The following is a 15,022-nucleotide window of genomic DNA, read 5'->3' on the forward strand; positions in this document are numbered from 1 at the left end:
GACTCATATGGAGGAAGAGCTTCAGGTGGAAGCAAAGCTCCCGGAGAGTCTTGGTAGAGTCTGACGGGAAAGAGGTGACAGAACACTATGTATTACTCAGCAGAATGCATCCATGCAATCTGATGCTGCTGTGCTGTGGGTCTTTCTGCTTGGCCTTGGCTAGTGTTTACATGGGCAGCTCACTTCCTCAGTTACGTATTTCACTACTTATTTATTTGTTTTGTTTAGGCACATCTGCAGTGTGTAACTGTTCCCTCTGTTCCCGACCTCACCAGTGACTGCCATTCTGACTGGGGTGAAATGGAATCTCAATGTACTGTGTGTGCATTCCCCTGATGACTAGTGAGGTTAAACACGTTTTTCATATTTTTATTGGCCATTTGTTGGCCACTTTTTGAGAACTGCCCCTTTATTTCATTAGCCCTTTTGCTAATTGCGTTGTTTGGTTTCTTGTTATTTCATTTCCTGAGTTTTTTGTGTTTTCTGGATATTAATATCCCGTCAGGAGTGTAAGTAGCAAAAATTTTCTTCCGTTCTGCAGGCTACCTCTTGACTCAGCTACTTCCTCTGCTCTGGGTAGGCTGTATGACATCATGAAATCCCATTAGTCCATTACTGCCGTTATTATGTGAACAACCGAGTCCAGAAAGTCTTTACCAGTGCTGAGACCTTAAGTGTTTTTTTTTTTTTTCCTCTACTCAGTTTAAGTCTTGCATCAAATTTGATGCATTTGGAGTTAATTTTTGTACACAGAGAGAGATGAGAATCGGCTTTCACTCATGAACTCATGTGTTTGTTTGTTTGTTTGGTTGGTTGGTTGCTTGGTTATCTATCTAGAGATGATCTCACCTGTAGCCCTGGCTGGGCTGGACCTCTTGATCCTTCTGCTTCAACCTCTCAAGTGTTGAGATTACAGGAATGAAATTCAGTCCCTTGTATTTGTCTTAAATGTTTCTGTTTTCACATCTTTGAGAATAGTATATATATTTTAAAACAATATGACTATATTTTTTAAAAAAATATTTTATCAGATAAGTTTCAATTAATGTTAATCTTAAGTATTACCCTTACTGAATTTTGGATTTGTTTTGTTTCTATAATCTTCTTTACAATTTCTGATTTTTAAAACAAACAAACAACCCCCCCTCCAAAAAAAAAACTTTTTTGGCGTCAAGTTGCTTTGTTGTTGTTGTTGTTATTTTGCTTTGCTACATACCTCCTAGTTGGGAAATTTCTCCTGATCTCACCAACTTCAGCTTTATTTCTTTTCTTTTTCTCCGTTCTACGTGATCATTCTTACATTTGCTTGATGTGAAATGTGACAACTACTTGTACCTAAACCTATAAAGTTTTTTTTTTTTAATACTAATGTTATATTACCACCAGTCTCTTTCTTTCTCTGTGTGTATATGTTTGTGTGGGTACACATCTGAGCACATGTCTACCTGGGAGCCAGAGATATCAACCTTGAGTGTCAATTTTGAGAAATTATCCATCTTTGTTTTTGTTTGTTTGCTTGCTTCTTTGTTTTGAGACAAAGCTTCTTATTGGCTTAGAGGAATGATTTAAGCTAGATTGGTTAGCCAGTGAGCCACAGGAATCCCCTTCTCTCTGTCTCTAGTGCCGGGGTTATAAGCAATTGCTAACACACCTGGCGTTTTTTACAAGGATGCTGGGGTCGAACTCAAATTTTTAGTCTTGCGTGGCAAGTCCCTTGCTAACTAATGGGCCTGTCTCTCTAGCCCCCACAGGCCTTATTCTTACTTGCAACTACATCTAGTATTGCAGCTTTAGCTTGTCTGAGTCCTAGCGACTGAATGGTGTTTTGTTGCAGCTTTCTGTGGGCAGTACTGGACACACATGTGTTTTGATTAGCTCCTCTCCTCCAATTGGCTATCTCTGAGGATGTCTTCATAGACATCCCACGGAAATTCTATCGGTAAGACCTAAGGATAGCAAACTCTACTGAAACTGGTCTTAGTTCCGCTGCAGTTTTAACATGTTGGTTTAAATGAAAATTAGCTTTTTTTTTTTTTTGAAATTTTTGAGCCGAATTACATTTTACTAAATTGGACTTTGAATTTATTCTACTATAATTTAGAGTCTACAGATATATTAGTATGTTTAATGGGGAATGTGTCAGGAAAATTATTAGCTTTTAGCACATCCTGTGTTGTTGTTGTTGTTGTTTGGGGTTTTTGTTTTGTTTTGGTTTGGTTTTTTTTTTGTTTTTTTTTTTGTTTTTTTGTTTTTTTGTCTGGTTTTTTCCCACCTGGAACCTCAGTGCCACACGTTAAATTTTTCTAACTCTCTCATGCCTTAATGTGCTTTCCTTAGTTTTCAGGACTGTGGCTGAGCATTTAGGGAATACTCATTCCTGAGATCGTTTTCATAAGAATGGTTTTATTCCGCCGTGAACACTGGTAGCAAGTATAATTGATAGTAAGAATATTGTTACAGTAAGGTAATGTGGAATTTGACCATTGTGGACATTTTAAACTAGGCATGTGAAGTTCTTTAACAGATACCGGCTTAAGAACTTTTTTCCTTAAAGCTTTAATGACTTATAATCTTGTAAGAGCTTGCTCATCTAAGTAAATGAATTTGGTTATTCACTCGTGATTTTAAAAATTTGTTAGTTTTCTTCTTAATTAGCTTCTGTAAGGACCCTTCTATTTCACTAGCATACAGAAAACCTTCCTTGAGGCTAAGGGTTTTATTCCCTGAGATTTTAGACTCTAAAGTCAAGGGTCTTTGCTCTTCTCAATGCATCTCGCACCAGTTTCATTTCCTATTTTTACTGCTCCAGATGGCCATTCAGTACAAGCCCAGAGAACAGCCGAGGATGTTAGCTGGTTTTTTGTTTCTGATCTTAATGTGGAAGAATATTCATAATGTACCCTTAAGCATGTTGCTTGCTCTCTTCTTGTTGTTGTTGGTAGATGGCCATTCATACCCTTTAGGGGATATTTCAGTTCCAAATGTTCTCAGAGGTTTACATCCTGAATGAACAGTGAGTTCTGTTACAATTTCTCTGAATCTCACTGACTCATACTGTTTGTCTTCTGTGTCCCACCTGTGATACCATTGGTTGAGTCTAGAACGTCAGTCCCAATTACATTCCTGGAACTGATTACCAAGATCCAATATTTCTGAATTTGGTTTTCCAATGTTTTATTTCCTAGTCTTTTAAAACAAATTATTTATTTTTATTTTATGTGCATTGACGTTTTGCCTGCATGCATGTCTGTGTGAGGGACCCAGACCACAGGGGACTCAAGTTACAGGCTAGTGTGAGCTGCCGTGTAAGAACTGGGAATTGAACCCCAAACCTCTGGAAGAGAAGACAAGTGCTCTAAACCACTGAGCCACCTCTCTGACCCCTTGTTTTATATTCATATATATATATATGGCTTTTAACACTTTTTTTCTATTAATTTATTTATGTATTCACCTTACATCCTGACTGCAGCCCTCCCTCCTCCTCCCAGGCTCCCTTCACAAAGCCCTTCCTCCATCTTGCTTTTAACACTGTTTAAGGTAGTATATAGAGTAATGGGTTTATTGGCATATATATACACACATATGCATGTGTGTGTGTATGTGTGTGTGTGTGTGTGTGTGTGTGTGTGTGTGTGTATATCTTAAACACATTGAGAGAAAGGTTTTTTTTTTTTTTTTTTTTGGTTTGTTTTGGTTTTAGTTTTTTCCTCTCTACTAGAGATTAAAGAAGTTGCTATTTCTTTTCCTCTACTGGATGATAATTAAATAGTGAAGGTTTCTGTGATTTATTATTTTTTTGATAGATGTGGCTTGAATGGAAATGTCTCTCATAGGCTTTGGCATGTGAGATCTTGGTTCCAAGATGGTGGTGTTATTTGTGGAGGCTTAAGAGACATGACCTAACTTGAGGGCATACTTATGTCTTTATATTATGGTGATAAAACACCGTGACCAAAAGCAACTCGGGGAGGAAACCATTTATTCCGGCTCACAGTTATATTCACTGAGGGACACCAGGGTAGGAACTCAAGGTAGGAACCTGGAGGCAGGAACGGATGCAGGGATCACAATGCTTCCTGCCTTGTACCTCACAGTTTGCTCAGCTACTTTCTTATAGCTCGAAGATCACCAGCCCAGGGTTTGTGTCACCCACAAGGGGTTCTACCACATCAATCGTTAATCAAGAATGGCCTGACAGGCATGCCTATAGGCCAATCTTATGGAGATATTTTCACTGTCAAGAATTCCTGTTCCTGAACAACTCTACCTTATGTCAAGTTAATGATGAAAACAAAACAAGCAAGCAAACATTAAACAAACAAACAAAAACAAAGCAGAACACTAGCCAACAATACTGAGGATGGGTTTTGAGAGTGTAAAAGTCTCATACCAGTCTGCTGTCTACTTCCTCTTGTGGTTCAAGATGCTCCTGCCACCATGATCTCCAGACTCAGTATTTTGGGGTTTTTAAATCTTATTTATTATGTACAGTGTCCTGCCTGTATGTGAGCCCGCAGGCCAGAGGAAGGCACCAGATCTCATATGGTTGCTAGAAATTGAACTCAGGACTTCTGGTAAAGCAATGAATGCTCCCAACCTCTGAGCTATCTCTAGCCCTTAATATTTATTTGTTTACTTATTTATTTAATGTATGTGCACGTTCTGTCTTCACACACACCAGAAGAGGGCATCAGATCCTATTACACTTGATTGTGAGCCACCATGTTGGTACTAGGAATTGAACTCAGGACCCCTTAAAGAGCAGTCAGTGCTCTTAACCACTGAGCCACCTCTCCAGCCCTGACTCAGTATTTTGTAAAACATTGTTCCCTTTCAGCAGATTGGTCAAATATAGCTAAATAGGAGAGGAAAAGGCAGGACTTCCTGAACCAGAGAAGGAGAGAGAGAGAGAGAGAGAGAGAGAGAGAGAGAGAGAGAGAGAGAGCACCTCAGGAGTCACATCTCACACTCTTGTCCTCTGAAATTATAAACCCAAATTAACTCTTTCTTGTATAAATTGCCTGGGCTATGGTGTTTCATTGCACCAGCAGAAGAGTACCTAATGCAATAGGGGAACATCCATACTTGTTTCTTCTTTTTCACTAACTTTATAAAATATCAGACTTGTTCAAAGAGTTGTTTATCATATTATTACATGTTACTAATGTAAAGCCTACACCAGTGGTTGATGATGCTCACATCCCTGCCATCTCCTTCCCTACTTGGTGTTTCATAGAGCCAAGTTTTTACTGTTTGGATTTCCATTATAGGTTTTCTTCTCTATCTCTTTACGACTTAATTCATTTTACATATTTTATTTTTCTCATAGTTATTTGATTTTAATTTGCACTTACTTTATAAATTCTTTAAATAGCTGTCTAATTGATTTCAACTTTCGCTCATTTTTTAAAAGAAATTAAAATTACATTAGGCCTCATATATTTCCCTAAGTATGGCTTTAATAATATCACATGAATTTTATATATTTTACTTTCTCAAATATGACCTAATTTCCATTTTGATTTTTGTTTATTAGATACCTAGACATGCATGGCTTAATTTGCAAATATTTGAAGATTTCCTAGATATATTTGTTTTATTTTTACTTTACTCTCTTGATTCAGGTAACATATTCTACATACGTTTAATCATTTCCCACTTGGAGGGATCACTTTGTAACTCAGCATCTATCAAATGTGATATATGTTTAATGAAGAGTTGAAAATCAAGCATATTTTTCAGCTACTAAGTATGATGCTTGCTTTATGGTAAAAGAGATTAAGTTTGAGTCAAGTGTGGTGGCCCACACCTTTAATCCCAAGCATTCAAGGGACAGAGGCATGCACATCTCTATGAGTTCGAGGCCAACCTGAGCTACAAAGTGAGTTTCAGAATCCTGTTATGCAAAGAAACTGTGTCTCAAAAAAAAAAAAAAGTTTGTTTATCATTTTCTGTTGCTGCAGTAAAATACTCTGATAAAAGCATCTTAAGGGAGAAAGACTTATTTGGGGCTCCCAGTTCCAGATCACAGTGCATAGTGGCAGAAAATTTGCAGTAGCAGAAGCTTAAGACTTCAACAGCTTGTGTCTCACCCCCACCCCATCAACTGGACACAAGCTGTAGTTATCTGAGAAGAGGAAACCACAACTGAGCAAATGCCTCCATAAGATCGTCTATAAGCAGACCTCTAGGGTATTTTCTTAATTAGTGTTTGCAGCAGAGGGTCCAGTCCATTGTGGGTGGTGCCACCCCTGGGCTGGTATAAGAAAGTGTATATCAGAAAGCAGGGTGAGCAAGCCTTGAAGAAAAGCCAGTAAGCAGCACTCCTCCATGTCCTTGGCTTCAGCTCTTGCCTCCAGGTTCCTTCCTTGAGTCCCTGCCCTGACTTCCCTCAGTGATGGACTGTAACCTGAGAACTGAAAGCTGAAATAAACCACTTCCTCTCCAGGTTGTGTTTGATCATGTTTTATCACAGCAACAAAAAAACCCTGACCGAGCTAGCTATCTTTCTCCTTGTATAGCCCGGTATCCAAGCCCCATACAATGGTGGTGTCAGCTTCTAGTGTGGGTCTCCTCACCTCAGCCTCACCAATGTAACCCTTCACTGCCATGCCCACAGGTGTGCCTAGAGGTGTCTCCTAAGAGATTCCAGGTCTTTTCAGGTTGGCAGTCAATGGTTTTGTAGTCATCCTTCCAAATACATCTTCAATGAATTATCTTGTCTAATTTTTTTGTCATTCTCTAAAACACCTATGCGAAAATTTCCCAGTCATATCACGGGTTTTATTTTTCTTGTTTGTTCTGTTAACTTTGCTACATGCTTTTTATTTTCATATGATTAGTTAGCATTTACTGGGTGTCTAAAGTTCATAGTCACTACCCTTTACAATTATGTTGTAACTACTACTATTACTGTGACTAGTCTTAATTTCTACTAATGATTTTCTTAAGCTCGTTTGGTCTGATTTAGTGGCTACCATGGCTTTATCTGTTGTTCGCCTCACACACATTCTTTCTTTTTTTTTACTTTTAAAGTTCTGTAAACCTCATGTTTAAATATTCAATTCATTTGTGCTCAGCTTGACACTCTTAAACAAACACATAACTTTCTGGATTTGCATTTATGGTCCTTTTTGGATTATTGGTATACCTTAATCTTATACATTTGTTATTCTAGTGTTTATAATGATCCCACCAATTAACACATGTTCCTAAATTCTGTTAAGATTCCAAACTGCATCAGTCCTTCATCTTTCTGAAGAACATGGGGACAGCTTTACTCTATTTTTTTTACTTGCATTAATTAGCCTCAAGAATTTTTATTTTAGATACACTTTAACATCTTAACAATGTCATCATCATTGCTTTCTGTCCACAGTCCATCTCGTCTAAATTTGTATAAAGTTTTTCTTTTTATTCTTTCTGGCATTTTCTTCATTATGGAAAATTTTTCTTTATATAGCTAAAAATCAAATGTGTGCATGTCCTTTTATGTAAGTCTGTTCTTTCAGAAATTCTCCTTTAGTTGATAAAGAGTAGGTCTCCCTTATATTTTCGATTTTGAAGGCTGTTTTCATGAAACACAGAGTTCTATATATATTTTTTTTTCTAGTTGAGCATTTTGATGGGGACATCCATTATCTTCTATAAAGTGGCTAGCATAAACACACAAGGAAAGTCCCCCAATGCTATGACTCATTTGCATAATGAACCCATGTCAAGAATTTCCTTCTGCTTATGAATCAGTAAGAAAGTCTATGAAAAACAAAGAGAAGGGTGCAATGAGCATACACACCCCTTATCTTCATTTGCTCCCTCTGACCAAGATCACCTGTTGGCCACAGGTGAGTGTCACAGAAGCAGAGTCTCTGCATCTCATTGCTATTTCTCAAACAGCTGCTTCCAGGTCAGGTCAATGGGTCATGCTGTCATTTTAATATTCTGCCTTGCAGCCCTCCTCACGACAGTTACCAATCCTTCTTGTCAGCGTAGTGGCAAGCCCTGTGGCTGGTGCTGCAAACTTGCCCCATTCTTCCTATACCTTCAGGACAGGCCTCAAGGTTCTCTAGGCCCACAATAAATAGCAGTCTTAGACATATAGTCTTCTTGGTCTGTATCTGAAAAGTACTGACTGCATCCTCTCAGGGTTCTTATAGGCTTTGAGTGCCAGCTGCCAAGAGTCCTGACTTAGTCTCTACTGCAAAGAAGCACAGTTAAGACTATCCGGTTCCTCTCTATTAGTTTTCTTCTTTTTTCCTTTCCTTCATTTTTTCTTTTTATTGTTATCTGTTTATTGTTAAAGTTTTTTTAAGTTTTTAAATATAACACATAACTCTTTCTCCTTTTCCTAACTCATCCCAGATTCTCTACTATCTCCCAACTTCATGTTCTTTTTCTCTCTCAAAGGTAAAAACAAAAGAAAGAAAATAAACAAGCAAAACTCAATAAGACAGAAGACACCAAAAAAGAAAACAAACCTACACACACACACGTCCATTTTGTATTCACTCGACTACTTCTGGGGCCTACCCTAGAATATTGATATACCCAGTAACATTCTAGTGGAAAAAACTAATTTTCCCTTTCCTAGTAGATATAAATTGCCAAGAGCTTCTAGGTTAAGTGTGGGGCTGTGTGTTAATTTCTCCTTCCCACTGCTGAGATTTTTGTCTAGTTTGAACTTGTGTATGTTGTCACAGTCTCTGTAAGTTCATGTGTATATCAGTCCAGCTATGTCTGGAAGACACTGTTTCCTTGAAGGAATCCACCATCTCTGGCTCTTACAATCTTATGTAACCTTTTCTGCATAGATCCCTAAGCCTTGACAGGAGGGAGGGGTTTGGTCAAGACATCCAATTTAAAGATAAATACTCCAAAGTCTTTACATTTGTGCACATTGTCTAATTGTGGGTCTCATGTTAATTATCATCTATAGCAAGAACTTTCTCTAGTGTGTCGCTTCTCTATCCAACCTGCAGAAAGGAGCGACGTAACTCCAGTTGCGTTTCTCCTTTTATTCCCAAGCCGTCCCCATACAGCGCCTGCCACGTGGGGTAGTTTCGTTGGTACATGTCAGGTGGCCTGATAATGCGTAGCAGCGAGACTGCACAGTAGTTCTGCAGACGTGGCTCTTTGTGGGGTGTATAAGGAAGTCAGGTGCTAGTCCTGAGACTTGGCAGCTGTCCCGGACACCATCTTGGGTTGGCCGCCACACCCGCTCCTCACACTAGTGATGTTTGAATGGTGCACTGATCTATAGAAATAGTAATATGTCATTAGGAATCATTGTAATACTGTGTTCCTCTAGCAGAATAATAGTCGTAGGTGTTTCCACTAGGTCCTTGACTTATAGTTTTGGGATGTTAGCTGCATTAGCAGTGTCGGGGTGGGGGAGAGTCTTACATCCAATTCTTAAAAGTGTTTAGTTACTTCCATAATATTTGTGCCACGATTACAATAAGTATAAGTTGCAGGCATATCATTGGTGTTGGTTGCAGGGTTTGTAGCTGGGTGACATTGATGGTTAACCACAGGACAGTAACAGGAATTGCCTTCCCTCTTCTATGGGGTAGGAAGGTCCTTTGCACATCTTTTTCCTCTACTTGGATCTGTATTTGTTAAGTTCTCTGAAATTTGGATCTTCCACTGTAAAAATCCAAATGTTATGATGGACTTATATATTCACAGATATGAAAGTGAGACTTTTTTTCATTTTCTGTGGTAACTCTTTTTTTTTTTTTTTTGTTATTTGAAACAGTAAACATCATACTCTTCATAATGCAAAGGGGTTGGGAAAAGGAAAGAAAATGAAGTACAGTGGGACACATGCACAACCTGTGTTAATAAGCATGAATGCATGCACGTGTTTTCAATTCACTAAATCTCATATTGAAAATATTTGAATGTTAAGAGAGATTATATTTTATAATTCTTCTAGAAGCATATCCAATGAACAAGAGACATAGCTTAAAGGGAAAAAGATCTAGTAAGAACCACCATTATTCTCCCATACTAAAAATAATTCCTCGAAAAAACTTTTTGATATTCTAGAAAAATATTTTCTGCTATTTCTTAGTTAGATTTTTAAATTTTTTTGTTTAATTCCTCAAAGTCTTAACTCCAGCATTAACATATGACCCACCAAATCTAGTTCTGGGCATACACCTAAGAGAAAAAGATACATATTTCCCCACAGAAATGTGTGCATAGATATTCCAAGAAGCATTGTGTATAACAGAAAATAAGTGGAAACAATCTCAATGCCCATATGTGGATAGATAAATCCAAGCACATAAATACAGTGGGCCATTGTTCTCCCATTGACAATAGTGAAGTATTGATACAGATTAAGACTATATGGACCTCAAAGGCATCATAATGAGAGAAAGAAAAAAAGTAGATCAAATGCCATCGGTTGTGCAATCCGTTTGATATAGTATATCTGGAATATGTAGATGAAGAGAAAGAATGAGAGGGCAGAGAAGAAGGAAGCTAGTGGTTGGTGTTTATGGAGGACAAAAACTGCATTACAAAGCTGGTGGTTAACTATACTAATAGCCTCCCAACTAATTATATCCACTCTTGAAATTAAAAAAAACCTCTGAAATTTTATGAAAACAAGTATTTGGTACGCATTATGTAGCCTTTTCCACTAGGGGGTGCTGTTTCCATTATGAAGTGTGCGAAGTTATTTAGGGTGGACTGGCTTTTATATTTGCAACACCCACACACACAAACACACAATGCCAGTATTTTGCATCTATTTTAGGTGTGTACAATGGAAGTAAACACACAGTTTAATAACAACTAAAAGAAATTGTGTTACATTCGAATGTGTCTCTTAACAGGGAGTTTGTGAAGTGACTGTCTTGTCAATATTTTTCTCCTTGAACATAAATCTCATGGTTGCAAAATTAAGCCAGCACAAACAAACCACAAAACTAAAGAAATGGTTAATGGAGGCAGTTCAAAGTCTCAAGTGAGACAGAATAAGGGAACTGTCCAAGTATTCACGTCTTCAGGGAATTTCAAGTATTTTTTCATGACCACTGCAAGAGACGGAACCCTGAGAGCATATTTTTCATAAGTAGAATAAAATCATCTGACCAAATTACAATGACTTTATTAAAGTTCTTTTTGAAAGATGGGTTTTGTAGCTCTATAGGGAATGAAATAATTAGACCATCCTGTCCTTGAATCTCTATGGCCAGTGACTTTAGGACAATGCAGTGCCTGCCAGTGTGAATTTCTTTCCAGCTCCAAAACCATAAAATACACAACTTTTTATGCAATGAGAATACCCTCTCTCCACCAGCCAAAGCGAAATCAAAAAGCAGTAGAGAAAGTCAGGCAGGGAAAACACAGGCTCCAGAGCAAATCTGAATCAAAGCGCTCCGATTAAAGCTTGTAATTAGAGAACTGTAAAACAAGCCTGGCTTCTATATAAAGCCAGCCGTCCCCATCTTCCAAAACATGGAACTGGGTGGGAAGAGGGGAAGCTGTTGAATTGCAAAGACCACACTGTGAAGAAAACCAGAAAGTACTGGTTACTGGATCATCTAGGAATCAGGAAGCAGCATTTCAACAGAGTAGAATAATTTGGAAATACTTAAGAAACTATTCTCAGTAAATAATGTAAATGATATGTCTCCTTCCTAAGCTGCTTCAGTTTCTCCATTGTAAAAATAAACCACTACTGTTAAGGTTGGAATATATTGTCACCCACAGGCTCATGTGTTTAAGGCTGTTAGTATGATCTGGGGAGATGAGGTCTAGCTGGAAAAAGTAACTCACTTCCAGCGTGGTCTGGAAAGATGTCTTGTATATGAAGACTCTTCACTGCACCCCTTTCTTCAGCCAGCAGTTGGAACATGCTCCTCCTGCCATGTTGTTCAGCCTCATCTCAGGCTCCATGCAATAGGTTCAGTCAACCAAGGACTGAAATGTCTGAGACTGTGATCCAAAACAAATATTCCTCCCTCTAAACAGTTACTTTGAGGTCTTTGTCATACCAGTGAAATACGGACGAAGGCAGAAAAGCAGTACCAAAACATGTGGTCACTGCTGAGACTTTACCTGGCACGGTGGCTCATAAGTCTTCAGAACTGGTTTGTGGGCGACATCTGGAAAAGTTCAGAGGTTCAGGCTAAGAAAAACAACCCCGAGTGTTATAAACAAAGCTTAACTGGGCAATTTTGGTGGCACTTAGAGGACTTGAGTGGAACAGGAATGTGGACAGTAAAGGCTTTGCTCACAGAACCTCAGATTAAAATGAGCCTACTTTGGTGAATTGGACTAGAATATTGGTTCTCAAACTGTAGGCCATGACTCTTTTGAGGGCTCACATATCAGTTATCCTGAATATCAGATGTTTACATTATGATTACAATAGTAGCGAAATTAGAGTTATGAAGTGGCATCAAAATAATTCTATGGTTGGGAGGGTCACAAAAACATGAGGAACTGTATTAAAGGGTCACATCATTAGGAAGGTTGAGAAGTACTGGACTAGAGGCTATTGTCTAGATTTTAGTCTGTATCCTGAGACTTTGTGGAAGTCCAATATTCAAAGATGATGAAATAGGCTAGCAGGGGAAACTTCAAAACAACACTGCACTTAAGCTGTGGTCTGGGTGTTGCTGGTACCTTCAATCAGGCTTGAAGTAAAAATTGGAATGCAAACTGAAAATAGAAATATTCATTAAAGCTGTGGTTTTATAAGAAAAAAAACACTGTTATTGTTGAGGCTAAAGAAGGTATAGAATTGTAACTCAGCAACATGGCTACTGTGGCAAGGAATCACATGTAAAGACCTAGTCCTCTGTGGTCCAGCTGGAATACAGGCATGTTATTAATCCTTCTGGCTGAAATACACAAACCTCTTTAATACACACCTTTAATCTCAATGATGTCTACTTGAGGGGCAGATGAAGTGATGAATCAGAGAAAGATTTAACAGAATGAGTCAGAGATAGGATATGCCCGATTCTCTCAGAAACAGACAGGAAAGAGAGGCTACTTAATAACAGTGCAGTGAGAAAGGTGGGTGGAGTTCAATTGAATTTGGGGCAGTTCAGTTGAATACAACTGAATTCAGCTGAGTCCATGCAGTCAGTGCAGTAAATACAGTCACTGCAGTCAGTGCAGGCAGTGCAGTCAGTGCAGGCAGTGCAGTAAGTGCAGGCAGTGCAGTAAATGTAATCACTGCAATCGCTGCAGATAATGCAGTCAGTGTAGTCAGTGAAGTTCAGTTCATGGAATTCAGAGGCAGTTTTTCTAAGCACAGCAATTCAGTCAAAAGCTGAGAGAAGACGGTTTGAATCAGTCAGCTTGGAGAAGAGTTTGTGATGGAACAGCTGAGTTGAACCAGTCAGTCAGAGTTCAGAAAGAACTAAAATGGGTTACTTTGCTCAGCAGTAAGTCTCAGTAGCTAAAACAGCCTAGGCCTAGGTTTGTAGATGGAGGGTGGAAGCTGAAACCATCAAGGTCCAGACTTGAAGAACATTAGATTATACAGAGGCCAGAAGTTTTTATGCCTAGGCCTAGAGATAGTTAGATAGTAATGCTCTGGGCTTAGCACAGCCATGTGTTTGCAAAGCTTTGGTAGAGCTCTCATCCTATTCCTTCATCCAAAGAAATAAAACCAACATTTACAGAAGGCATGCTTTCCAAAGATATTAGGACCATCACAATGCAGCCAGGGGATTTTAACTTTTAACTGGGAAGTTAAACAAAGTTATATTGAGAATATATCAGGTATCAACAAGATGTCACTCATCAAAATCTTACACCTTTAGGGTATCAAAGTGTAAATCCATTTAAGACTTTAGGAAGAGAATTCTGCCTCCGGGCAGACATTATGCTCACACTTGGAAGGCCTAGAAAGTTGTCTAAGCTAAGATTTATTACATCCAGTCTAGGCCACCCAGATGCTCTCTTTAACATGCTCAGCATCTGCGATCTAAGAGAGACACAAAACAGGTTACTGCTCAAGTTAGTGCTGAGCTTTGGTATGGTCCTGTGATGATATTTTGCAGGAATGAAGAAGGCATGAGTCACAGGGTCATAATGCTTTCTATACTTAATTCATAGAAAATCCAAGGAGGCCTGGCAACACATAGCAGATTTGGAGTACCTGAAGATGGCAATTCATGAAGCTATGAGGGTCAAGCATAAAATCTAGTGGAGACCCCATCAAGTTGGAAATGTCAGGAATATGAATGAACTGTCAAAGCAATAAAGAGACCCAGAACAGGGGATAAGCCATGTAATATGCATTCAGAGTGTAGAGCTCATAGCACCCCACCACATGTTCTAGTTGTCATATATGGAGCCACAGGATTTAAAATTTATCCTGTTGGGTTGCAGCCTACAATTTGTCCTATCTCTTCTTTCTATAATCTGTCTCTCCCCTTTTGGAATTAGGATGTTTGTTCTGTGACACTTTATATGGAAGTGTGTAACTGTTTTTTTTTTAAGCAAGAACTCATAGCTAAGAATTCATCTTAAGTCTTAGTGGAGAAGTAAGACTTGAACTTCTGAACAATATTTTACCTGTAAAACTTTAGGGATTCTGGAAGCTAGACTAAAGACATTTTTGCATAGTTAGGAGATGAGTATAAACTTTGGAAGGCTAGGAGCTAAATTTTATGGCTTGAACAAGAAGTGTTTCATATGGGATTATATACGAAAGGCTCAGACTTGGGTTTGATGCTGTCTTAGAGGGTAGTAGAAACATTGGGAAATCAGATGTAGCTAATAATGTAAGTCATGTGGGCTTGCTCTGGAATGATTTCTCTTGTTCTGGGTCTCTCTTCCTTTCCTTTCCATCCCCCTGCTTCCAATACCATTACAGAAACAGCTTCTTTCACATGCTCCTGACACTGTGATAATTTTCCTTCTCCTCAAGCCCAAGGCAGTTGGCCTATCCAACTGGAAACCGAAATCTCTGAAAATATCAGCCAACATAAATCTTTCTTAGACTTATGAGGGAAATAAAGAGACCCTTTGTAGACTACTG

This window comes from Arvicanthis niloticus, chromosome 2 (assembly GCF_011762505.2).
Source record: "Arvicanthis niloticus isolate mArvNil1 chromosome 2, mArvNil1.pat.X, whole genome shotgun sequence".
Lineage (NCBI taxonomy): Eukaryota > Metazoa > Chordata > Mammalia > Rodentia > Muridae > Arvicanthis > Arvicanthis niloticus.